This window comes from Lactuca sativa, chromosome 4 (genome assembly GCF_002870075.4).
Source record: "Lactuca sativa cultivar Salinas chromosome 4, Lsat_Salinas_v11, whole genome shotgun sequence".
In the NCBI taxonomy this organism is placed as follows: Eukaryota; Viridiplantae; Streptophyta; class Magnoliopsida; order Asterales; family Asteraceae; genus Lactuca; species Lactuca sativa.
In genome coordinates this window covers 305,867,534-305,893,941 of record NC_056626.2, presented here as the reverse complement: position 1 = coordinate 305,893,941, position 26,408 = coordinate 305,867,534, and positions in this window count along the sequence as shown.

Genomic DNA, 26,408 nt, shown 5'->3' with positions numbered 1-26,408 from the left:
TGTTGTTCTTTGGGTCCTCTTGGGAGGCTTGGAAGTTGATGAAGAATGTGGAATATTTGAGACACCAACAATGACTCAAATTGATGTAGATGTTAGACCATAAACTCTTAAACCCTTAAGATTAAAGTTCATAACCAATATAAACTCAAAGAGGGCATGGAAATGCAAGTAATCTTGAAGAAAACAAGAAATAAAGGAGAGAGTAACCTCCTCTTAAGAGGTTACAGTTTTGAGGAGTTAGAATAGATCAACCAACTCAAGTATGCAAGCCTCAAATTTACATTGTCTTAAAGTGAAGTCTTTAACCACTAGGTCCTTCCACTATAGACAAGCATGTCCATAAAGCAACTTGTCCCCCATGCATGCACCATGCTTCATTTCTTTTTAATAAACTAAGTGAAAAGCCATCCATTTTTTGGTCTCCCTCACTTTCAGCCCTCATGATGGAAAAAGAAAAAGGAAGTTTATACTTTATAAACTCAAAGTTTATAAGATGTAAACTTTGTATTTTGATAAAAGACAAAAGGCTTACCTAGTCTAAAATGTTGTACATGACTTATTAATTCGTAATTATGAAATAATTTGTCATATGTGACAACCCATTACTTTCGATATTGTAAAAGACAACGAAAGTCAAACATGGGTCAACTAATGTCAAACTTGTTGTTTTGATCTATCTTATTAAGTTAGAGTTATAATCCCTATGTGTTTAAACATTTTATTAGAAGTGTTACAAAAATTGGAGGCGAGTTGCATAAATCCGAGAAGTCTCTCTAAGACCAAAAACCGTCGCATGCTTTCTAGACTTCGGACCGAAAACTCACCCCGGGCCGAATACGTGCAAGAACGCAAACCATTTTTGACCGAGAACCCTCGGAAACAAACTAGTCTCGTTCTCGTTTGGCTTGGAACCGAAATCAGGCCAAATTATATCCCTTCGACATACATTCCAACACGATTTCACACCTTTCAATGAACATATCACATCAGTTTTGACCCTATATGGAGGGGAAACCGAAAGTACTTCCTCACTTCTTCACTCTCCAGCCAAAAACTCAAGGTTTTCTCTCAAGATCATCAACCAAAAATCCCTTTTTCTCTCTCAACTATCATCCAAGAATCCTTTGAATCTCCTTCGGATCTTGCTAAGAACACCAAGTGTTCATTTCTTCAAGAAATCACCTTCCTTTTTCGTGATCTTCAACCGAATACACAAACACCTTCTTGGTTTCACCATGAACATCAAGATCACACCACTTGAATATTCATGTTGCCGAAAACCCAAGGGTGACCGAAAACACATTGCGGCCTCACGAAATCACTTCTAATACTCCTATTTGTAAGTAAAACTTACAAATTAGTCTATCTCCTTAACATACTTGTGATTATATTCACTAACTATATACATGTATATTGTGTAAAATGCTATTAGGACTCATTTTTGTTACGGGATATAACTTGTGGAAAAACATCCTATATCAAACCTTCAAGCAAATCACTCACATAAGGTGAGTTGGTAACCCTAGAATTTACCTTTTCATTGTTTTTAGGGGAGAATACAAGCAAAACACAATATAATTGTGTTAACACTTACATGTGAAAGTAAACAAACAAAAGAATTCTTATGCTTATAAATATTATTAAAAGCATTTTCAAACTCTTTTCAAACTCTTTTAGATTTCTGTTTAAATAAAAATCATATTCATTTGTATATTTCTGTATAATTATTCTTTAACAGACTTAGGAAATTGCTAATACTGTAACTCCTATTCCTTGTTTGGTTGTGGGCTTAGTGTAGGATCACTAGTCCGACCGTCGGATAAATCATTATTATACATGCTAAATATATACATGAGTATTTAAAACTCATTTCAAAGGCACAATTAACTTAATTGTGTTTGCTGAGCAGTTGGGTATTTTCTCAAATCATTTTCAGTTCAAACAAACATACTAGTAAACTATAATAGGTATAGTTTAGAGGATCAATTCATACTATTTTCTAGATCAGAGAAACATTACATGAATCAATACATACATACTATTACTTTTCATTACAAAGTACACTACTCATTTTCAAGAACAAGAAACATATACATGCTACATAAATAAGTTAATTAGAATGTGAAATACTACTTCATGGTACTTAGCAAAATCCTTGTTAAGTCATGTTTTATAACGAGAGTGTCCTAGAGGGGGAGTGTGAATTTGTTTATAGATCTATAAGGGACTGACAATCCCGCACCTTGGCTGTTAGCTACAGTTAGGACCTGCAGGTCTACGGGTGACAAATGTCATATCCTTATCGATGCCTGAAGACCCTCATGTATTATACTAGTCAATTAAGTATGGTTATAACCTCATCCACATTAAGCATTAACTAAACAATTTTGTTTTAAAGACAAACATTTCTTCAGTGGTTTTATTTTAAACAAAACTACTAAAAGATATTATCTTCCATTACATACATACAGTGATGTTCACACATGAATAAGGCATAATATTTTACTAATAAAGATAGTTTACAAATATGGAAAACATACATTTATACTATTTCAAGTACAAACATATATTTTACACTATTTCAAGAGAACAAAACATACAAACAGTTGAGTCTTGGGTAAAAGACTACTTTTCATTTTAAGTAGAAAATATAGGATTTTCTGGGAAGTATACTAACATTTTCATGAAACAAATACAAAAATTAGATACTAAATACTTATGAAGTCACCAAATTAAATGTTGATACTCTCTTTTCAACATAACTTGTATTCTCAAGGAACCAGTAGACAGGTACACTAGCATAGGTTTTGAGAAGACAAAACATATTCAAGGCTCGTCCTTTATTTTTGCTATACATTTTGGTGTCATACAACTATACAAAGAGTACACATGTATTAACTATATTATTAATGCAATGGATGTTGTTTCTTGTTTTACTATTGTGCATTGTTATGATACTGTACATGACGTCCTCCACCCCCGAATGTTTCTGCCATCTTGGTTTTGAGGTGTGACATCATATTACTTGCTAATGAAAATTATTATTTCCATGAAATAAATAATTTCCATTTTAATTATTAGAGTTTTATTGAATATTTATTAAAATAAATTTCTAATAAGTAATCAATTTTATCAAGATGTTGTTAGTATGACCCATTAGTATCATATGTTGATTAGCAATATCACTTTGATATGACTCTTGAGCATACTAGACCTTTCAGGGTAGAGTTACTAAATGATTACGAATGCAAAATTCGTTATCATCAGGGGAAGGTCAACGTGGTAGTAGATGCCCTAAGTCGAAAGGAGTACTCACTCTGCCGAGTAAAATCATTAACAATGAATATCCATTCACATATGTCCACTTGGATCAAGGATGTGCAACTAGAAGTCTTGAAACCTGAGAATTTTGCAAGTGAAACCTTGCGAGGAATGGATAAAACCCTTGGGATCAAGTATAATGGAGCTCGTTACCTCATGAATCGGATCTGGACACTAAGATTTGGCAGGTACAGAGACATTATCATGAACAAAGATCAGAAGACCAAGTACTCTGTTCATCCTATTTCAGATAATATGTATCTTGACCTCAAGAAACTATATTGGTGGCCAAACATGAAGGTGGAAATCGTTACTTATATGGAAAAGTGTTTGACTTGCGCCAAGGTCAAGGTAAACTACCAAAAGCGCTCAAGTTTTCTACAACAATTTGATATACCCAAGTGGAAGTGGGAGCGGATAACCATGGACTTCATAACTAAATTACCCAAGATAACTACTGGACTTGACACCATATGGGTAATTGTCGATAGGTTAACCAAATCCGCACACTTCCTACCAATAAATGAGGCAGACAAAATGGAGAAACTAACAAAGACATACATGAAGGGGATTTTACAATTACATGGTATGTCAATATCCATTATCTCTAACTGAGATAGTGGGTTTACCTCAAGGTTTTGGCAATCACTAAAAAATTCTTTAGTAACGAGGCTCGACATGAGTAGATCCTATCACCCAGAAACCAACGAGCAAAGAGAGAGAGAGAGAACTATTCAAATGCTAGAAGACATGTTGAGAGCTTGTGTGAGAGACTTCTGTAAATCTTGGGATACCTACTTACCATGCATCGAGTTCGCATACAAAAATAGTTATCACTCTAGAATTAAAGTTCCTCCATTTGAAGCCCTCTATGGGCGCAAGTGCATATCACCTTTGTGCTGGGCTCAGGTGGGTTACATGTAGCTAGCTAAAGGATAAGTGTCTAACATCACTCTTACCGGCCCTGAGATTATATGGCAAATGATAGAGAAGTTTGTTCTGATCCGTGAATGACTAAAGGCATCTCGGGACCGACAAAAGAGTTATACACATAAACGCTGCAAACCCTTTGAATTCCTGGTTGGTGACCGTGTATTGTTAAAGTTCTCACCCTGGAAAGAAATCATAAATTTTAGAAAATGTGACAACCTGAAATTTCGATTCTGTACAAACTATATCACTTCAATAGAAGTTATAGCAGTCATAGTTAATTTTCAGACTCTTTAGTGTAAATTTGAGTAATTCAGGGTTTACACTTCAGGAAATATCAGGAGAGTGGGTGCAATAGGGTTTTGTGCAACACTATTATTCCAACACTCTATTATATTAGAGATCATTTCAGGTATCAAAATATTTTCTGCCAAAAATATCTCAAGACTATAAATAGAATTCTGAACCAAATTCATTCATTATTCGCATTTCCAACTAGAGAAAAGCCATTTTCTCTCTCACGGATCTTCGGGTTATTATACCAAAACGTGAGTACCTCTTTCTAGTAGTGTTAGAAAGCTTAATATGTGTTTATAACATGATTTAGAAGGCTAAATCACTAGATTTAGGAGTTTACTCCCCAAGGTGTTCTTGGGCGGTAAACTCCCGAAACAAAGCCTAGACCGACACTTGTGTTATGCTACTACCTTAGACTCATTTGTATGCGTATTAGGGACAAGAAAACAACCAAGAAACACAAACACATAGGAGTTCACGGCCCAAGAGGATCTTGGACCGTGAACTCCAATAAAATGGATCAAAGGGTGTCATTAAGGCCCCTAAAGCCTTAGACAATTACTAGAAATTTTTCCCCACTTAAATGTAGGATTAAAACACATCTAAAACACCCCTTCAAATGAGTTCACGGCCTTAATAAGGTTCTTGGGCCGTGAACATCAAACAAAGGCACCAAAGTGTGCCTAAGGCCTTCATATGCTTGGAATAAAAGTGTAGAACCTATACCACATGTGCAAGAGACTTGAAAGCATCAAAAACACCCATACTTAAGAGTTTACGACCGCAAACTCTAAGGGAAATGGCCTTAGGGCCCTAAACTCCTAAATGGAGTGTTTCTAGACCTTAAACCCTTCCAAGAATTTAACCACCAAGTTGGAATAATTCTAGGAATCATTTGGAACTTCAAAACACACAATACACCCATGGTTGGGAGTTAACGGCCGTAAACTCAAGAGTTTACAACCGTAAACTCCAAGTGTGATGGTATATGGGGAGTAAACTCATATATGGGGTCCTTTGGAACCCTAAACACAAATGCCTTGTCCCACAATAGCTTAGATGCAATCCTTAGGACTTAAAACAGTTATATAATGTGTTTGTTATGTCTAGGATGTCTTAACTTTATCAATTAGTAATTTGAGACTAATTGAGTGCATATATGTGTGATTATATGTTCATTAGGATCGTAGTGTGTGTACAAGTCCTCACTTGACACCTAGCAATCCTACACCATCCAGTTCATCCGAACCACCAACTACAGGTGAGTTTATACCCCTTAATCAATGTTTTAAATGATTTTAAACGTTTTAACGGCGGGAATACAAGTAGAAAACAGTATGTTATTAAATCAATCTTGTGTATTTTATAACTGTGTTTTCACTCAGTAGACTTCACATATTTCAAAAGGTGACACATGAAGTGGTTTTCTATCTTAAAATACCTTGATAACTAAAGTATTAGTTTTGAAATGTTTATTAAAATGACATCAAGTCATTCTTAATTATTGTTCAAAACTCCTAGATATCTTGCAAAACCATTATTTTACCTTCTTGAATCAAACTATACTTATGCACATATGTTCATATATATGCTAGAGATTATAGTTTTCACCCTTCATTTAGTTTGCAATACTCTTGGGTAGCAAGAGTGCATAAACCTACGTAAACAACCAATTACCTTTCAGTTAACTATCATAGGGATAGTTAGAAGATATCGAACATTATTACTACTACAAGGAATCACAAAAGAGTCAGTTCATTCATGAGTCTATATCAATACCTTACATGATACATGAGTACACTTACTTAGGATTACATGATACATGAATATGTTTACATATACTTACCTGTTACAAGAACACACTTACATGAATACCATACAGGAACACTGTTACATAGGTGCATTATCCTGTATTTACTTACCTAGATACTTGTACTTAGAACTACGAGGATGATTTATTAGTACTTACTGTGTAAATTATCTTTCCTATCCCGGTTCAATGGGATATCTCGTTAGGACTTACCATTCCGAACCCCACTATTTAGCACCAGTGGTTGATGAATGTCTACGAATGTCTAAGGTTGTTACTTATTTAGTACTCAGTGACGGGACTAACCATCCCTCTGTCCAACTGTTGCAACAGAGGATAAGATGTGAATCTTCGGAGGATCATTAGGTTAACGATCTGTATTAAGAGATCGATATGGGGACTAACCCTCCCTCCACCCTGCTGCCGCTACAGAGGATGAGGGGTCACTCTTCGGATGTCCATAGGGTCTATCTTTTGCTTCGGCGATGTCGTGTTTGTCCTGGTAACCCAAGATAATAACACTTACATGATTATATTTTTCCTGTTTACTTTATTTTGTGATACTTTCACATAAACGAGGAGTTAGACTAAGTACTCTAGTACTAGTCAATATAAAGGAAAAGCTATCATATTACTTACAAAACATTCGGGTCTTGGTAGAAGACTACATTGTCATTACAAAACATTCGGGTCTTGGTAGAAGACTACATTGTCATAACAAAACATACGGGTCTTGGTAGAGGACTACATTGTCATAACAAAACATTCGGGTCTTGGTAGAAGACTACATTTCATACTTATAGAAAATAAGGGATTTTCTAGGGTTTTTCATACTTACATCAACATTTTCATTTAAAGGTTTACATGGCCTTCATAATAGATTTTCATAAGCAAGACAATGACACTTAATTACTTATGAATTCACCAGCTTTAAAGCTGATACTCTCTTTCAAAATAACTTGTATTCTCAGGTCAACAGTAGACAGGTACGATGGCCAGGTTTTGAGAAGACGGAGCAGACAAGTCTCGTCTTTTATTTTGATTGTATATTTTTGGTGTCTTACTACAATGAAAGAACACACATGTATTAAAACTCTACTTGTAATGCAATGGATGATGTTGTTGCTTGTTTATTATATTACACTGTTGTGATACTGTACATGACGTCCTCCACCCCTGAACGTTTCTGCCGTTAGTGATTTTGGGGTGTGACAGATTGGTATTAGAGCATTGTTTATAGTGAATACAGTATATGAACCCATAAAAGATATACTAACTATAAATACATGGGGATTAAAACACTCTGCCTCAGAGTTATACTTTTAAATAATAAAATATTTAAGTAAGTATACGTGCCTGCATTCATACTAAAATCAGTGTCACAACGACAAGAACAAAAGTATTACAATTGTTGAATATCACAAGTAAGCCTGGGGATATATGGTCAGTCTTGGGAATGGCATAGCCTGATCAACCATGCTGGTCCGAGGAGTGATTAGCGTATGCCCAAGAATGGTTGTGATATGGCAACAAGTCTAAAAACTTACCAACACAACCATAAAGAAATACCATAGGGGTATTTGGTCTTACAGTAATTATCTTAGTCAGTTCGTCTACTTTAGCTATTTCTTATATCCCTTTTCTCGCGTAGATTAAAATGGCTGGATTTCACCATGGCGATCCGTACTTCCCAAACCAAGGCAATGTTGGTTGGCTAGAGGCAGAACCAGAAGATGATCACCCAATCCCTTTGGATGATCACCATGCTGAGGGTTTTTCCGATACTTCTGACTCAGAGCCTGAAGTCAACAACCTACCCCCAGCTGCTCAAAACCCAAACGTGAACCCCCGTCCCGCGTTTCAAGGACCCACGCCTCTGTGGGCCACTAACTTGGCTAGATGGAGCCAGGAACAAGGTCAACCCATTCCCTACAATGGAGGCCGAAGTTTCTACAACCTCACTGAAGGAGGTTCTGCTGACAGGGTCCTACCCATCATGGTTCGTAGAATTTCCAGAAACACAATATTGGGTCAGGCAACTATTGACCGGGTCGTGGAGATTGAAGCCAACTCTAGCGTTAACACTGTCCACATTCGCTAACTAGAGTCTGCTCATAAAAGGACTCTGGTCCGCAATGCAAATCTGTAGAGGGAACTTGCTGAAACTCAAGCTGAAGTTAGGGAACTTCGAGCTCAGCAAGTGAGAGTTGACAGGCGTATGAGGGACATGGAACGTCGACTGTCGGGATCGAGAACTTATGCTAGCAGTTCTCGTCGCCGATAGAATCTCGTCGACTCATCTTTTGGATATAACCTAGTCTATGTAAAACTTTGGTCTAAATTCCTATCTGTATAAATCTTAGACCTGTTAGGTCTTGATCTAGTCTTAATTCTGTCAAAATTTACCATCTTGGTTGATGTAAAGCCTACTTCTAGGCCATTTTTCTCGAACTTGTTACATCTGTAATTCCAGTATTATTGACAGATATCTAATAATAGAGAAATTATTATCCAAATACTGTTATCTTCATTTAGTCATACTATTCCTTCTGTTGTTAGGCTATGAGGAGTTAGTCCATGAGACACATTCATTAGTCATTTATTCTTTTCCATGTCATCATCTTTTAAACGTATAGTTAAAGATGCCGCCATGCAGAAGTACAAGTCGTAACCCAAACAACGAAGCACCGATACCACCACCTCCACCACCACCTGAACCTCTTCAATCACAAAATCCTTTCGATGCCAACATGTTCCAGGCAGCTTTCACAGTAGCAGTTGCAGCTGCTGTGTTAGCAATCAATGCTCCTGCCCCTAGTGGATCAGGAACAGGTGCAGCTCCCTCGAACCACGGCGAAAGCCATGGACACCCTCTGGAATGCACCTACAAGGACTTCACGAACACCAAACCCTGCAACTTCAATGGAACTGGGGGTGTTATGGTGTTGAGACAATGGATTGAAAAGATGGAATCCGTCATTGAAATCTCTGCTTGCCAGGAAGGCAACAAGGTCAAGTTTGCAGCTTGTACCTTCTCTGACAGAGCACTAACATGGTGGAACAGCCATGTTAACTATCTGACTTTGGTGGTGGCGTATTCCATCAGCTGGGAAAAGTTAAAGGACATGCTGATGAAAGAGTACTGTCCTTGAGGCGAAGTACAAAAACTCGAGCAGGAATTTTGGGGTTTACAAATGGTTGGATCCGACATCACGACCTACACAAATAGGTTATGTGATCTGGAAAACTTATGACCTGACATGGTTGCTCTCCAGAGCACAAAGATAGAGAGATACATCTGGGGACTGTCGCCCCAGATCCAGTCAAGTGTGATAGCTTCCAGTCCTATTACTTTCGATAGCGCCAAAGAGCTAGCACAATCCCTCATAGACCACAGGAAACCTCAAAACCCATCAATCCATATACCCGTACCACAAAAGTCCAACCCCGACCACAACAGGAAGGGTGGAGTAAGAGGAAAAGAGGGGCTTCGCAAGGATCCTCCAAGAAACAACAACTTATGGCGATCAATGCTGCCACAATTACTCCCATTGTCCCTGCGAACCCCTTACGAGCAAAAACATATGCTGGAACTCTCCCGAAGTGCACCAAGTGCAACTTCCACCACCACGGGCCTTGCAAGGAGATGCAGTGCTCTAACTGCAACAGGAAAGGACACACAGTCCGTTTCTGCAAGACTCCAACAGCTCAGGCCGCCTAGGTTCCTAATGCCGGTATGGGCCAAGCTTGCTATGGTTGTGGCGAAGTACTCTAGTAATAGTCAATAGAAAGGAAAAGCTATCATATTACTTACAAAACATTCGGATCTTGGTAGAAGACTACATTGTCATTACAAAACATTCGGGTCTTGGTAGAAGACTACATTGTCATAACAAAACATTCGGGTCTTGGTAGAAGACTACATTGTCAAAACAAAACATTTGGGTCTTGGTAGAAGACTACATTTCATACTTATAGAAAATAAGGGATTTTCTAGGGTTTTTCATACTTACATCAACATTTTCATTTAAAGGTTTACATGGCCTTCATAATAGATTTTCATAAGCAAGAAAATGACACTTAATTACTTATGAATTCACTAGCTTTAAAGCTGATACTCTCTTTCAAAATAACTTGTATTCTCAGGTCAACAGTAGACAGGTACGATGGCCAGGTTTTGAGGAGACGGAGCAAACAAGTCTCGTCTTTCATTTTGATTGTATATTTTTGGTGTCTTACTACAATGAAAGAACACACATGTATTAAAACTCTACTTATAATGCAATGGATGATGTTGTTGCTTGTTTATTATATTACACTGTTGTGATACTGTACATGATGTCCTCCACCCCTGAACGTTTCCGCCGTTCGTGGTTTTGGGGTGTGACAGAAAACGTGGGAAAGTAAATCCAACATATATATAGGGCCATTTGAGACCGTTGCCACGACTGGCCCGATAGCTTACAGAATTCGGCTACCGCAAGAACTCAACAACATGCACCCCATTTTCCATGTGTCCAACTTGAAGAAATACCTGTCCGATGAGACTCTTGTCATTGAAATTGAAGAAATCGAAGTAAACGAGAGTCTCTACTTAGTCGAGGAAGCCGTGGAAATCATGGACAGGTAAGTCAAACGAACGAAACAAAGCCACATACCAGTAGTAAAGGTCCGTTGGAACGTTAAGCGAGGATGATGTGACAACTATCAATTTTTTTCAAACAAAGTCAACAAAAGCCAACTAGGTCAACTCAACTCGTATTGGAATTTTAGTAGAAATGTGATACTCCCTAATGTTACTAATGTACTATTGGCAAGTTATAATTCAAAGTACCTCTTTTTTTTACCAATTATTAAATATAAACCTAATTAGGGTTAGTAATGTAAAAAATTGATAATTCAATTATATGTTATTTAGATATAAATTTTATTCATAACAAAATGTATTTGAGTTCTTAAACCTTATACTACATGACAAATTCATAACAAATGTTACATATTCAGAATTTTTATGAATTCGTAATCAAATGCGATAGATTCTATACTTGACTTAAACACTCAAAGTTTAACGAAAAGAATTAGGAATCATCCTAACTTTCGTGTAATGTGTAATTATTTTTGATGATAATGATTTTTATGATAATTTGAAATTAGATGATTCAAATTATGTAATTATACATCGTTTTTACCCCACTTTTTATACAAATCATCAAATCTTATAAAAATAAACTAAAGAAACCACTTTCGTCTTATATGTTTATTACATATTTTTTAAAAGATGTATTATTTAATTGAAAAATCCATTCTTGATTTCTTGGTAAGTTTTTCCTTACTAACCTAGTGATTCTATATATATATATATATATATATATATATATATATATATATATATATATATATGTATATATATATATATATATATATATATGTATATATATATATATATATATATATATATATATATATCCATAGGATCTTCAAATCTTCAAGCGTTCTTAACTTGAACTCTGTCATCTCTAGCTCTTTATCTGTGACAACCCAAAGATATATATATATCTATATATATATATATATATATATATATATATATATATATATATATATATATATATATCCATAGGATCTTCAAATCTTCAAGCGTTCTTAACTTGAACTCTGTCATCTCTAGCTCTTTATCTGTGACAACCCAAAGATTTCCACTTCAATAGAAGCCAAGTCTGTTTCTGCTAACTTTCAAACTTTTGGGATAAGTTTGAGCAACTCAGGATTTACACTTAAGGAGATATCAGGAGAGAGGTTGCACTTGGGTCTTGCGCAATTCTGTTATTCGAAAACTCTATGATATTAGAGTTCTTTCCGGGAATAAAATATTTTCTGCCAAAAATCCCAGGACTATGTCTAGAATTCTGAACCAAATTATTCATTAGTTACAATTCCAATTAGAGAAAAGCCAAATTCTCTCTCAAGGATGTTCAGACTTTTGTTCATGAGAGTGAGTACTTCTATCTAGTGTTGTTTTAAAGCTTTATATATGCTTAATACACTAGAAATCATAGGAAAACACCAAGATCTGTGAGTTTGCTGCCCAAGAACACCTTGGGGAGTAAACTCCATTTCAAGGGCCAAAGTGTGCCCAATGCCCCCTAGACCTTGGAAACCAAACATGGGACAAACCTTGACATGTTTAGGCATCAAAATCAATTAAAATCAAGGACCAAAAGTGAGTTCACGGCGAAGGAAGTTCTTGGGCCGTGAACTCTATTTTAGGGTGCCAAAATGCCCTAAATGCCTTCCATAAGCCAAGAGACAAGCATAGCCCTTTACCATGATGTGTCTAGGACCCAAAGGAATTAAAATATCATCACCCACAAGAGTTTACGGCCGCAAACACATGACCAAATGGTCTATGAGCCGAAAACTCAAGTTAGGGGTGTTTTGATGCCACAAACACTTCCAAGGGCTTAGGCATGAATTTAGAATGCTTCTTTATGACCTTTAGGACCCTCATAAACATATTTTGCCATGATTTTATGGTAGTAAACTCATTTGGGCCGTGAACACCTCAAAAACTCCAAAGAAGGTGGTATTTCTCGCCATAGGCTAGAGCTAATGTCCCTAAATAATTCCCTAGACTTCAAACTAGCAATAACCCATGAGTAACCATGAGTTTACGGCCGTAAACTCCCTTGGGCCGTGAACTCATGGTAGTAAACTCATATAAGTTCCTTTATACCCTCCTAGGTTGAATCACATGTGATTCCAACACTTGGTTAAGGTGTTTCCTAGTCTCGAAAGGTGTTTCCTTTCATATAGTTGTTGTAAACACTATATTTATGTCAATATGTGTCCTTATATGTCATTTAGAACTTATGGTGTCTCAGAACTTCCTTTGTGGAACTTCTCATCCGTACGCGCATAACCGTTTGAATCACCCACATCAGGTGAGTTCATACCCCGTAATGAATCTTTTAACTATTTTAATTGTTTTAAGGGGGGGATACAAGTTGAACACAATGATAATTGTGTAATTATTTGTTGTTAAACATTCTTTCAAAATGTTACTTATGTTATTTATAAGTTGTTAAAACATTTCAAAACTCTTCTAAAGGTTATGTAACTTTATAGTTATACAAAACTCCATTTTAAAGTATAAGCATAACTTTGTAGATAAATGAGTCTTTTCAGTATTAGTCCAGTTAGAACATTAGAAACTATTATAGGTATAGTTTAGGAGAATGCTATTCATTACTTCTAGTACAATGAAGCACACACAGAACAGAACATAAGAGAACAGAACAGAATAGAAACATAACATAACAAAACATAACAGAACAGAACAGAACAGAAACGGAACAGAACAGAACATAACATAACATAACATAACTAAAAAGTTAATTTGCTATAGCATGACAACACGCAGACAGGATCTAACTTTAATGTGAATTACACAGCTTGCATGGATTTTCTCGGGTCGCGTTTGGTTCCCTCAATTTCCATACATGAGAGCGGGTTAGTAGGGGTTCTAGCTTTCACATTATGACCGTAATAAAACACACTTATGTTTTTAGGTTGATAGTGCCTCCGTATGTCATAACAGTAGAGTCTTGGTAGAAGACTGCTTTGAAAACAGTAGGGCCTTGGTAGAAGAATGCTTTCAAAACAATTGAATCTTGGTAGAAGGCTACTTTTAAAAGTTAGGACCATTTGGTCAATCTTGCTCTAATGCATGCTTCAGCTGATGGAGGACTAAATATTCAAAGTGATGATCATCAACGACACTTCAACAACATTGCTTCCCAACGAGAAAGAGTTTCTGAGATACACGAAAAAAATTTAAAGAAAGATGTTTGGAGACATTATTGTTTGAAGAACTATGCCTAATCCCATCATTAAGGTCAGGTGCACCAAACCCAAGGATGAATCACTGAAGATTCGTTTGATCAAAAAGAAGATGGAGTATGAAAACATTGAATTTGTATATGCCCATGAGTTTGTCAAATATTTATACAATGAGTGGATCCATATTCAGGACGTTATTGATTAATGTAAATGTATTCATGCTCAAGAAGTAAAATTGAAAATGTAACAACTAATTAGTAAATTCAAGAAATTGAACTTAGTGCCTTCATTTGGTCCTTCTCAACCATCTTCCTTAACTAAAAGTCCAAAGGCAAGAATGTACAGACATACAAAGTATCTTCTTCCATTTGGTCCTTCTCAACCATCTTCCATAACACAATGTTCATCATACGAGCCTGAACATGGTATCTTTTTTATCTTTACAGTCATAATTAAATGTGATTTCAATTCACTAATTACCTTCCTGATGCTCTTACTGACCATTTGTTTCATCTTCGTAGTGAATGCATGGGTCATAGAATGAGGATATCATGTGCAGATCTCTTTTGAACTCAACAATCAACTAGAAGATCTTTATATTGATGAATTCAAGTGGATAAAGCCATACATTTTAAAAGAAGAAGGCAAGTTTTCTAAAAATTATCATGATGAAAACTTTGACGATTAGTTTTGACATCATCAGCTAGGGAGATTATGAGGTCACACCTGATGATCTGTTGAGTCAAACATCTTTCACACACTGCCTACTAGCGTCTGAACCAGCGCCAGAGCCAACATTTGCACCAACGCTAGCACCAACATTAGTGACAATACCAACATTTACATTATCTCAATGACAACATGATCTTTTGTATATAGTCCGATTCTTTTGTATATTAGTCGGTTAGATATATTGTAATTTAGATTGCTTTGTATTTACATAATAGATATCTGATTCTTAATCTTAATGATTAGGATCAGACTATACGTAGACTAGATTACATCTCTAAATAAAGGGAATTTCCGTTTATTGTAATCGTATATACTCATGCATTAGGGCCAAACCCTAATGTATCTTTGTGATCGTCTTTATGAGTGATTTGTGCACCGTTCTCTTTGTGAGAACACTTTTCTTAGTGAAAACATATCTTTGTGCTAATCTTTGTTCTTTTGTTCTTTTGTTTTTCCTTTTGTTCATCCTTATTTGAATCTGATCAAGAGAACCTTCATTTCCAACTAAATAAGTAGATTAAATACTTTCATTAGACTAAGGATGAAAAGTTATATCCTTATCTAAAATGTATAGAGTTATGGAGCTCTGGTTAGACGATAAACTTAACTAATTCTAGCATCTACTAATTTCATTTTTGTAGACTATCCTAAATGATTGTTGAGGATGAAGTTTGTACAATCCCACTTATTGTCATTCAAAAAGCCATATACTTAGAAAGTACTTTTTCTAAGTAGGAGCAATATGGAACTTTAAGAGAAAAAGAACCATAAGTTAAATGCATCATAGTTTGGAACTAACAAGTTTTTTCAACTGTTGTTAAACCTATTCAGTAGTTGATAAGAAACTAATAAAATACATAGAGATGCATTCATGTATGATAGTCAAGTATGGGCTTGATTAATCTTGCTGGATATATTACAAATATAAAGAGTAAGTGTGTTTTCAAAGGAGAAATACATAAATGAATGAAAATCCTTTCAGATTTAGGCTAACATCTCAAAGTAAGAATATTCTTTCTTATAAGATAATTATATAGTGTGATTTAATTATAAATCCAGATGACTCTTGTGTTTTCTATAAAGCTAGTGGGAGCATTGTAATGTTCCTTATCTTTAAGTACTTGCGAGAACTAGAGAAATATTCCAAATCTGTGGAGTATTTGAAAGAAAACTATGTTTAAGCTGTTGTACATATGTTGAACTTCCAAATAGATTGAGATGACTCTCAATCACAGTCGGGTGTGTCCTTATTTAAAATGAAGAGAAAGTTACATAGATAGTGGTTCCATGTAGATTTTAATTATAGTTAGACATCAGAGTTAGAGTACATTGTTTTTCGGGGAACCACATACAAAGATGCTTAATGTATAGTTCATTAAGACTATGAATAATCCTATTACGCAAGTGCTGGTATCTAAGTCATATTTAAGCATCTAATACATTCTTAATAGTTTTTTCTATATATGACTTATATATACAAAAGTGAAAATTTTTGTATTCGTAAAGTTTATAAAAATCAAGTTTGTCAAGTCTTGTTTTCCTAAATAGATATATTTGATTGAACTTAAGTATTTTGATATTGGAACAATAAAACCAACATATATCGTATGAGTTGACATATTGGATATATTCGTTCATTAAATAATTGTTGTGTTCTATATTATCAAGTTTAAAACATGAATAACTTTAGTTATTCTACAAGTCCACAGTCGTTCATAGTTGTGGGAGCATCTATGAGGTAAGACTATTATGAGTGGATTGATTGATTTTCATGGAGATGAAAATAGCAAGAGTTGCTACCAACATCATTGGTACTTGATTAGGAGAATAAGTATTGGACTTGACCTGCATCAAAATCACTTTGTGGGTCGTAGCCATAAGTTATGTTTGATAAAGGGCTATCATTGGGCATATCATGAACTACATGATAGGTGTATGTAGTCAGGATGAGATTTGTTTCCTCTTATTCGTTGAGAGTTGGACATCTAAGGGCTTACTAAAAGTTGAACACCAAATGAGATTGATCACGATCCATATCCCATGTTCAACATGATTCATGAGAAAAAGGAATAACTAATTCCACACTTTAGTAACAATTGTAGCTTTGAAATCCTAGAATAGGCTATTGATAAGATGGACACCTCTGTGTTGTTAGGGGTAGTAGCCCATTGCTATACACTAACTATTATCTACGTTAGTCTCAAATGAATATTGTGCAATTGGGAGATTGTTGGATCCATATTCCTAAGAATCATTATCGAGTGATGTTGGTAATAACATATGATCCTATAGGGTCACACATTTATCATGTTGGTGTTGGATTAGGTGTCTAAGTTCATAACTATTTCTGGAATGTACTTGACCCGATTAGCATGGTCCATTTGGGTTGCATGGCATCATGCATTTGGATAGACCAAAATGAGATAAATAACACTTAAGGTTTATTAATATATTATAAGTTCTAATATATTAATAATATTATTTAATTTGTATTCATCAAGAATTAATTTGGAAGTAATTAAGTGATTAAAAGAAGACTAATTAAAAATATGGGTTGATTGTGTAAATCACCAATACTTTTATAGTGGGCTATTGGTCCATGGATTATCAAGTTGGGCTAAAACCCATAGGATACTCCATGGATGCTCCATGGTGTCTTTGAACCCATGGATCATGGAAATGAAGAGCCATGTCAAGTTAGGGTTTATATGGTGCAACCCTACTTATGACACACTATTAAAGGAACAAGAGGTCATAGCCATATTTAGAAGTGTTCTATTTCTCTCAAGGTTATTCCAAATGTATTGGGTGTTGTGTGAGACATTTGAAGCATCACACTTGATGTTCTAGGCTCACAAGGTTCTCAAGGAATACAAACAACTAAAGGTATGTATTTCTTACTATCTTTTATGTTTAAAAGTTCCCCATGTATGCTAGATAGGTCATGAACCTTGGAAAATCAATTTTGCATGTATCATAGTAAAACATTGATGCAAGGTTTCTAGGGTTGCATGTACACCTTAGGAGTATTAGAATGCTCAAAACCCAAGAGTGGTATCAAAGCCTAGGCTTGTTTGCATGATATTTGATGAAAAATTGTGAAAAAAGCTGAAACACCTATTGTCTGGATAGTGGAATTGTCGAGTCCATGGGGGGACTCGACGCGTCCAAGTACAAACTCATCCTACTCGTCGAGTAGGTTCATGCACTCGACGAGTAGGATCCCTAGAATGTAGTTTTTTGACTTTTGCTGTTAGAATTGGACTAGAAACATTACCCTAAACTATTTTGGTGTTGTAAAACTTGTTTTAGCTGGTGTAATGGTTATGCTAATCTATTTTCAATAGCTATTATCAAAATTTTAAGTTTTATATGGTTAATTTTATGATTCTTGAAATTTTTGATATTCATCTTCATGAACTTATTAGTTTGGAATATCATAGGGATTATTTGTAACTCCCTCGTTAGTTTAATTCTTGATCATTATGTGTTTTAATGGAATCCATAATTTGTCCTCAAGTTATGGATTACCAAAAGTCACACTTTTAAAGTCCATTAAAGAAACATGTAGGTTGTATTAAGTTAAAAAATCTCTCATTTTAATAAACCATTTAACACATAAGTTATGAAAAATGAAAAGTTTTGAAAGTTACAAAACTTGCACTCATGTTTTGGAACATGTAAAGTCTATTTAAAAACTTTAGTTCCAACCCTTAGAATTTTAAAAGTTAAAATTCAACCCTTATACTTTATAATATTATAAGTTAATAATTATTATATATGTATAAGAACAAGTTGTTTTACCGTTAGTAGGCCTCATTCACAAATACGGTGTATAAGGGGGGGGGGGGAGTTAATGGTTGTTGCCGATAAAATGGCAGCTTAATGGGTGTCCACTCTCACCCACCGCTTCCTTGATCGGTGGAGGGTCGTTATTCGAACGGGTAAGACAAGGACTAGAATTCTCCCTTCATTAAAAGTATTAATTTTGAATATAAAGTAACTAAATGTTTTTATAATTCCCAATCATATTTACTTTAGGAAAATGTGAATAAGGTGCTAACCCATGAAATTACACTTTGCACTTTGCTTAAATCGGTTAGTGGAGCGCATGTGGTTAACCGAAACACTAGCTATACTTAACAAGGTAGGCAATGGGTAACTTAATGTTTATCATAGTATCAACAGAGCGCATGTGGTTAACTGGCACATCGATTGAGGGGTAATACATTAAGGGTACCAAGTAATTTGCATGGTTACTTCACACCTTGTTTTGTGATCTATGACATCCCAATCACAAAACCTGAAGGGCACACTCGAGATTGAAACATTCCATTGGACGTTCAATGAATGTCAAAAGATCTAGGAGTTTCAAATCCAAGTAAAACCTAGTTAAGTTATTTCTTTTTCCTGGTGGAAATTGGTGAATCGTCATTCACCTTCCTTCAAATATTTTATAGCTTGGATTACGACATCCCTCTTCCAAGTTATAAAATATTGTGTTGGGTCCTAGCCTTAATATTTCATATTGGGTGTTATATTACAGACTTTAAATCAACTACCTTGAATATCTCCCAAAAGATGTCTGGTTTAGATAATTATGATCTTCCCAAAACTCTTGGAATAAGCTTTCCTAATGAAGATGATGTCTCGTCACTGGATCATGGAAATGATACTTCAGTTCCTCCACCTCCTCCAATTATCCTCCCTAACCCACAAGTTGAAGTTCACTGAAGCCCTATTGGAAAGCAAGGTCTATGTGTGATCACATCTTGGAGACGAAGTCACATATTGACAAGCCGAGAGAGTTGGGCGTCAAAGTCTTGAGAAAGTTGGTTGTTCATGTTGGGTTTTGAGCATTCTAACACTTCCTAAGTGTACATGCAACCCTAATAACCTTGGATCTATGTTTGTCTAATTATCATGCAAAGTTGATTTCCAAGGCTATGATCCTATCTAGCATACATGGGGAACAATATTAACTTGAATAATAGATAGAACTACATACCTTGTTGTTGTAAGTGTTCCTCGAAACCTTGTGAGCCTAGCACCTCAAGTGTGATACCTCAAATGCTTCACACAACACCAAATGCAAAGAATAAACTTGAGAGAATACTCTAACACATGCAAAATCGGCCAAGCCATCTTGTTTCTTAGTGTCCCCGATTTTGGGGAGAGTTACATTGCTTATATAGTGTGTGACATTAGGTAAACCCTCATGTTCCATGACTCTTCATTTCTTGATCCATGGGTTAACTCCATGGAGCATCGTATGGGTAAAACTCAACTTGAAAATCCATGGAGCCTCTTAGCCCACTATATAAGATATGGAAGATTTACATAATCTACCCATATATCTAATTAGTTATCTTTGGATCACTTAATTATTCTAAATTAATTCTTGATCAAAACTAATTAAATAATATTATTAATATATTAGAACTTATAATATATTAATAAACCATATGTGTTATTTCTCTCATTTAGTTTATTCAATTGCATGGTGCCATGCAACCCAAATGTACCATGCCGGGTCGGGTCAAGTATCTACCAGAAATAGTTATGGACTTAGACACCTTATCCAACCGTCTCCCACTTGGATAAGTCTAATAACTATAACTGCAATACTTCAGGAACCGATCGGCAATCGTAGCTCTTTCAAGGTCTCTCGGAACTGAGAAGATGTTGATACGCCATTTAAGATAAGTGATCATATAATCCTCTATTCTAGATATCAGTCGAACAATTACATGGAACGATGTCTTACTTATTGTCCAACAGTTTGTTTCCCGATTTCTGATTTTTTTGACAAAGAACTTAATTGAACACATCAACTTAGTTCTGACTAGGCCCGGTACATAGGTCAAAACAAAATCATCGAGGGTCCCAGATATCAACTTCTAATCGAAGAAGGAAGAGATAAACTTTGACTCATATGTTTGTTCTACTACTAGTTGAATTATACACAAAAGCACATTTTATAACATCGAGTTACCAATGCGTTTTCGTACAATCAATGCATAATCATTTCATAGGCAACAAATCATATCTCTAGGTTTGAAGACTTATATGATATTACCGTCTCACGATCACTCAAGATAAAATTTCATGAAGTGATTCGAGTGAGTGTGGGTTGACTTCAATACTCAGAACTTATGAGCACTCATGAAGTGTTGTCTTATATCCTGACACCTACAACCAACTTCATGACAGTCTTACTTCATAACTACTTCCAACATATGACTGACTGTGGAAAGTTTGAATAATATGTGAAACCACAACATACTATTCTAGAAGTCAAAACATGCAAAAGAAATTATAGTAAACGATTGACAAAAGATAGTAACACTTTACTCTTAAATAAACACAACTTTTATTCATCATCAAATGTCAATTACACTTTACAAATTTCATAATTTATCTAACTACTAAAACTAATATCATCCTTCAGCCCTATGCTTCGAGCATGTTTGAGATGCTAAACCCCACTCAGTCCCTTCGTGAGGGGATCTGCTGGGTTCTTATCCGATGATACCCTTTTGCCACGAGGATTCCTTCTTCTATGCGATGTCTGACAAAATGATATTTTCTGTCGATGTGTCTGGATCTCCCGTGATCCCTTGGTTCCTTGGCTAAGGCATCAACACTTTCACTATCACAAAAAATTTCCATGGGCTCCTTTATAGCTGGTACAACTCCAAGGTCTCTAATGAAGTTCTTTAGCCATATTACCTCCTTTGCTGCCTCACTCGCTGCTATATACTCTGATTCACAAGTGGAATTAGCCACTGTCTCCTGCTTGGAACTCTTCCATGTGATTGCTCCTCCATTTAAGGTAAAGACCCAGCCCGACTAAGAGCGGAAATTATCCCTATCAGTCTGGAAGCTAGCATCACTATACCCTACAACTCTCAAGTCATCACTCCCGCCGAGGGTAAGGACCCAGTCCTTAGTCCTCTGTAGGTACTTGAGGATATTCTTTACCGCAGTCCAGTGTGCCTTGCCAGGATTCCCCTGATACCTGCTAACCATGCTCAAGGCAAAGGCTACATCAGGTCGAGTACACGTCATAGCATACATGATCGAGCCTACTGCTGAAGCATAAGGTACTTGACTCATTTCTGCTATCTCAGCCGCGGTACTTGGGCTTTGTGTCTTACTCAATCTGGCGTTACTCTGGATGGGTAACTCTCCTTTCTTGGAGTTCTACATGATGAATCTCTTCAACACCTTGTCCAAGTAGGTACTTTGACTAAGTCCAATTATACTTTTACTCCGGTTTCTCCAAATCCTTATCCCTAGAATATCGGCATCTTTTCCTAGGTCGTTCATAGAGAAACACTTCCCAAGCCAGGACTTAACTTCCTGCAGAGTTGGGATGTCATTTCCTATGAGTAGTATGTCATTCACATACTGTTGGGTTTTGAGCAATCTAACAGTTCCTAAGTGTGCATGCAACCCTAATAAACCTTGGATCTATGTTTTCTTCTAAAATACATGCAAATAATAATTTCCAAGGTTTCTTCCTAACTAGCATAGCATAAGGATTATGAATCATGAAACTACTAATAGAAATACATACCTTTTGATGATGGTTGATTGTTTGGAGTTTGAGAGCCAAGCACCGATAGTGTGAATGCCTCAAATGGAATCACAAATCACCACAAACACTTGGAAAACTTTGAGAGAGTGTATACACACATAGAAAATCGGCCACACACACAAAACCACACTAGTGGCTATTTCATGCAACATAAGCATGCTTATATAGTGTGCATGGTTAGGGTGAAACCCTAATAACCCATGACCTTTCCTTTTCCAAGGATCCATGGGTTAAAAGCTCCATGGATCATCCATGGACTTTCATATTAGCTTAGCCCATTAACAAATGAGTATTAGCCCACACTATATAAAATATAATAGCCCATAATTTAATCAGTCTTCTTTTTAATCTCTAAATTAATTCATAATTGATTTAAGACTAAGACTGATTAAATAACTTCATATTAATATATTATAACTTACAATATATTAATAAACATATGTGTATAACTCTCATAAAATTATCCATAAATAGTTCGGGTGAAGTGCAACCCAAATGGACCATGCCGGGTCAGGTCAAGTATGTACCAAGTAAGTTATGGACTTACACACCTTATCCAACAGACTCCCACTTGGATAAGTCTAATAACTATATTTGCGTATGTTACTTCAGGAACTAATCAGCAATCGTAGCTCTCGAAAACTTTGTTGAACTATGAAGCGCCATTTTAGATATGTGATCATATAATCCTCTGTTCTCATGATATCAGCCGGACAAATACATGGAACAACGTCCTACTTATTGTCCAACAGTTTGTTTCCTGATTTTCGATTTGTTTGACAAAGAACTTAATCGAACACATCCATTTAGTTATGACCGGCCGGTACATAGGTCACAACAAAATCATCGAGGGGCCCAAATATCGCTTCTATTTCTAGAAGGAACAGATAAACTTCGACTCATATGCTTGTTCTACTACTTGTTGAATTATACACAAAGGCACGTTTTATAACATCAAGTTACTGGTGCATTTACGTGCAATCAATGCACAACCAACTCATAGGTAACAACTCATATCTCTAGGTTTGAAGATTTATATGATATTACCGTCTCACGATCACTCGAGATAAATTCCATGAAGTGATACAAGTGAGCGTGAGTTTATTCCAATACTCATAACTTATGAGCACTCGTGAATGTTGTAGCAACCATTGCTATGACTAAACCCATTTAGCCATCTACAAACTCGATTCATGATAGTCTTGATTCATACCTACTTCCAACATATGAACGACTGTGGAGTGTTTAAATAACTTAGTCATTCGAAAGAATAACCTAGCTATTCTGGAAGTCAAAACATGCAAAGTGAAACACAATAATAATCGAATCCAATATGGTCTCAGAACCCTTTTGAATATAAATAGAACCACCTTTTATTTATCAACATATTGATTACACATTATTCATTGTATAATGTTTCAAACAATCAACTTAAGACTTGAATAAAAACAATAGTCATCCCATGCTCCTGCCATGTACACTTTGTTTTTCTAAAACAATAGTTATGCCATACTCCAAGTATGCACACTATGTTTGTGTATGATCCTTACATTGTGATGTAGATCAATTGAACATGATTCCAATGATACTCATTTCACAATCCCAAATCCTTATTGTAAATGTGAGAATCCCCGATTCCTATCATTTACCAAAAAATCTGTTAGATTTTAAACTTTTATGCAATGTTCCTCTTGTAATGATTATGCACAAAGTCACCAAAACCTTGTCACTAGTAATTACAGAGTATTCCAAAGAAGGTCAACTTCTATGGAACGAAAGTCTCATATTCAAAGTACATTGCTTTGAACATCCTTCTTGCATTAAGGTTTTCTACTCTTACATAGATTGAATAACTTCCACCTATGGAGACATTTCCATAGTCCCATTTTGACTATCACCTCCGAACAAGAGTTACTTCTTTTCAGAATATGTCAATATGGTCCTTTTCGACAACTTACATCATACTTCCAACTTTCCCTGAGCAACCAATCTTTGGCGAACCTCAGATTGTCCTCGACAATTGCTTAATCACTTTAGTCATATCCAGGTCTAGACTTTTCCCTTCTCAATGCCTTAAGCATTTGGAAAATTTAGAAAAGATGAATATTATAGCACATGCAATCGATCCTATATCTGAAGCATATGGGACACGATTCATGATATTTGACATAAAGACATGATACTAGACCAGTCTTTTGCTACAATATTTTATTTTTTTATTTGCCATGTTCTCAAAATTTAACTATGAAGAGGGATGTCGTAGTCATAATTGAATTTTGAGAACGCAATATATATAGAATTTCCTTAAGTCGAACCATTCAGACATAAAATTCATATATATGTCCTTGACTAAAGATGATTAAAATCTCAATCTAAGCTTCTAGAATTGAAATGAAGTATAATTTCCTCTCCCTTAATTATAGCAAAACGACTTTTTCAACCCCTGCAACTTCATGAATTGAAACTTTGTTTTCTATAATTAACATTGCTAACTTGCAACACTAAACGTAATAATCATGCTCCCACTAACATGATGATTATCAGCATAACACTTATGCTCCCACTAGCTCTGACATATTTCCATAAATCTGCTGGACTTCTGAAATTTAGATTCATACACCCTTTCTTAGATAGCTCACATGTGTGTCTAAACAATTTTCAGAACTATGAAAAGGGATACCGTAATCATAGTCTTAATTGTTTAGACCTTTGCCATTTCTCACAAGTCCATGTTAGTGTGCCGGTTAACCACACACGCTCCACTAACGACTTTTGAAAATGCAAATAACACAATTGATATCTACGTAAAATCTACTTAGTGAAAGCGTTTGCTCACCATCATTTTCATGAATCGAAGAGAAACCTTATGACACTTAGATTTTATAGTGTATGAGTTCCTATCCATGTGAATTTGTCAAAACCATAATCACAAGATAAGGTTAGTGACAAATTCAGCCTTACATGGATTAAACTTGTTCAGTCACAGTTTCTTGTCACCTTGGTAGCACAAGGCCCAACAATGCTTCCAAGTTGAACTCTGATAACTCACATGCAAATTCAACTTATTTGAAGTAGGTATAGAAATAAGAATTATGTCAACACGATAGGTTGCAAACCTTAAGTCGTGTGCTAGTGATAAGTTATAGGTTTTACTCTTGATAAAATCTTGAAACTCTTTCAGGATCTTTAAGTCTCCCACTGTCCCCTTGACATATAAGTTTCCCCAGTCAAGAACCATTCCTTGACAAAACAAATATTCAAGGGATAGTGCGGATTCTTATCAAGACTAACACTTCACACAATTGGTCTTAGTTGGTCTTTGTCTCATCCAAGACATCACAACTTACCAATCTCAAATGTACAAGGGTAGAAACATTTTACACTACATTTGATAAGTGTTTTAAACCTTACTTTATGTCACTCCAGGTTACAATCCTGGAGTATGACTTTAAGAATTGTTTTGGAACGAAATATGACTCATCTTCTTGGTTTTAACCAATCCAACAATTCATGACCTCTCTTCTTAGCCATAACAATGCACTAAGACGTCCTTAGAGTATGAATTTGTGATATGGTTTCATAATCATTAAGATGATCATGAAATATGATACTAAAGTACTCTCCCATCCTTTCATATTTAAGAAACTTTTATCTTTCTGCCTAATTTGATTCTTCTCATTTGTTTTGTCATACATTGTAACCTTTCCAATGTTACAGAATTATACTTAACCTTATAAGTATAATCATATTTACTAATCTTTAGTAAATCATGACAAATCAATCTTTGTGGTGGACCTTGACCAGCGCACACCCAGTGTACCTAATTCCTTAGTCCTTCAATTGACTCACATATACATGTGATCAAAGAATTAGTCT